A 3233-nucleotide genomic window follows, 5' to 3' on the forward strand; every position below is an offset into this window, starting at 1 on the left:
AGTTTTCCTTGGCTTCCATGACCACAAAATTTTTACAGATTATAGGTCAGTTATTTTGTAGAATGTCCCTCCATTTGAGCTTATCTGACATCACTTGATTAGATTTATTTTATGCATCTCTGGCAAGAGAACTATAAAACTGATGTTATGTTCTTTTCATTGCATTCTACCAGGTGCTACATAATTCTTATTTGTTCCATTATTGATGCTATTTATTTTAATCACTTGATAAAAGTCATTAAGTTTGCTAGGCTTTCAGCTGAAAATTTACTTTTTTGTCCTTTATAATTAATAAATATTCTATGGGGAGATTCTTGTATAATACAAAGTACCTCATTTAAATATCTCATGAAACTTTGTTCATTAATTTTTAGTGAGCCATGGTTTCCAATTTGATTCAAAAGATTATAGTGCTTTAACATATTATTTACTGTGATGTTTAAATCATCCTAGATTGGACCAGTTGTATCCCCTCAAGACTATTGTTTGCCCTTTTGACATGTCACCATCATTCTTTAAGCCATTCCTTATTTTCTGGTATAGGAAGAAAGAATATTCCAGGATCATCTTCTACTTTTCCCGCTCCTATCCTGGAATGAGCTATTTTTCCAAGAAATTTAATTCTATGATTCCACTTAGTGGATATTTAGAGAATAAGATCTGGCTACTAGGTCTGCTCATTGCTTTTGAAGTTATGACTACTCCCACATCCTCTTAGTGGACATAGCTAGAGAATATATGTCGGTGTATACATGTATTTATATGTATATATGTGTGTATATATGCATATATATCTTACATATATAATATTCACACATAACAATACACATTTACATCTAGATTTACTTCTCTATCAATCTATGAGCTAAAAACTATGAATCCTTAATAACTCTAATTTTATTTCAATACCACAGGGCTCATTCCAGTTTTCCTTCTTCCTACACTTTTATTCTCTTTCTCCTAACAGTTAGGAAACAGATTCCCATTATCCTTAACAGATTTACCTAACTGATTGATCTCTCTTATGCAATCAATATCCCATTACTCCTGCTAAACCCTCCCCCACTTTTATGCTCTCATCATTTCACTGGTGCTCTGACACCCTACAATGTGCCTCCATTGTATGTAGTTATCCTTCCATCTTATTCTTCCCTAAGTGACCACTGACATTCTATGTGTCTTTATAAATGAGTTTGAATTTTCTAGAATTTTATGTAACTGGATCATATGGTGCACATTCTTTCGTTTAACATAAGTAATTTAAGATTCACTCATGTTAAGTCACTAATTCCTTCCCTGATATTGCTGAGCACTATTCCATTGTATGGCTCTACCATAATTTTGTCTATATATTCATCTGCTGATGCAGATGTCATCAGCAAATGTACTGATGCACATTTGAGTTGTTTTCTACCTTTTGGCTCTTAAAAATAAAACTACTATAAAAATTCATGTGCAAGTCTTTATGTGGACATGTATCTCCCCTTCTCTTAGGGAAATACCTAGGAATTAAATGGCTGGATAAAATTACAGATAATAGGTTTAACTTCTTTTTTTTTTTGTCACACATTTGCTCTTATTATGAGCAGCAGCAGGTGGGATACATCCAGCAATAGTAAAAAAAATTAATTTATAAAAATAGGAATTCAGGGAAGCCACCTTTTTGGAACCCTTGGGAACTCATATGTAGATGCCAAACCAGAGCAACAGGAAGAGGACTCCAAAGCCCATGAAGAGCAATGCTACCAAGGAGATGAGAAGCATTCATTCTTCTGATCAATGAGCATGGAATGCTTTTCCATCTTTTTGTGACTTCTTCAATTTCTTTCATGAGTGTTCTGTAGTTCCTTGAGTACAGATCCTTTACCTCTTTGGTTAGGTTTACTTCCAGGTATCTTAAGGTACTTGGTTCTACAGTAAATGGAATTGATTCTCTAATTTCTCTTTCTGTGGTTTCATTGTTAGTGTATAAGAAACCAACTGATTTCTGTGCATTGATTTTTTATCCGGCCACATTGCTGAATTGCTGTATGAGTTCTAGTAGTTTGGGGCTGGAGTCTTTCGGTTTTCTACATAAAGCATCATGTCATCTGTGAAGAAAGGGAGTTTGACTTCTTCCTTACCAATTTGAACACCTTTTATTTATTTTTGTTGTCTGATTGCTATTGCTAGGTCTTCTAGTACTATGTTGAACAACAGTGACAAGAGTGGGCATCCTTGTCATGTTCCTGATCTTAACGGGAGGGCTGTCAGCTTTTCCCTGTTGAGAATGATATTCACTATGGGTTTTTCCTTTTTAGCTATTTTCTTATTTTATCAAGTATGCTCTAGGTCTTTCTCAATTTTCATTTTTACATTTATGTTTTATATATTTTTTTTCATTTTTGGCTTCCTTTCATTGTATTCAATTTTATTTTTGTATATATGTATTTTCTTTCTTTCTTCCCTATTTTGGGATCTAGTTTCTTCCAACAAACAGACACAATTACACCCAGGATCTACTTCATTGTCCTGTTCTGTTCAGCTTATTTGATTTAATTTTTTTTTGTTTGTTTATTTTTGCTTACTTCTGATTTCTTTACTGTATATTTTTCTGGTGTCCTTGTTGTTATTTTTGTACATTTTCTCTCTCATTTATTCTTTTCTGTACATAAAGATAAGACAGAAGAACTCAACTTAAAAGAGAAAAAAGAGGTGGTACTCACTGCCATGGATCTAATCAATATGGAGATAAGTAAGATGTTGGAACTAGAATTCAAAACAATGATTATAAAGATACTAGATGAGCTTGAAAAAGGCATACTAGACAATAGAGAACCCCTTACTAGAGAAACAAAAGAACTAAAATCTAATCAGTTTGAAATAGAAAATGACATTACTGAGATGTAATTAAAAAATGGAGGCTCAAACTGCTAGGATAAATGAGGCAGAAGAGAGTCAGTGATATAGAAGACAAAATGGTGAAGAATGATGAAGCTGAGAAGAAGAGAGATAAATAACTACTGGATCATGAGGAGAAGATTAGAGATCAGCAATACATAAAGCAAAACAGTATTAGAATAATAGGGGTTCCAGAGGAAAGGGGAGCAGAAGGTTTATTTAAACAAATCATAACTGATAACTTTCCTAATCTGGGGAAGGAAACAAGCATTCAGGTCTAGGAGGCAAAGAGACCTTCCCCCCAAATCAATAAAAACAGGCCAAAACCTTGACATACATTAGTCAAGGCTGAA

Source organism: Mustela erminea, chromosome 14 (assembly GCF_009829155.1).
Source record: "Mustela erminea isolate mMusErm1 chromosome 14, mMusErm1.Pri, whole genome shotgun sequence".
NCBI lineage: Eukaryota > Metazoa > Chordata > Mammalia > Carnivora > Mustelidae > Mustela > Mustela erminea.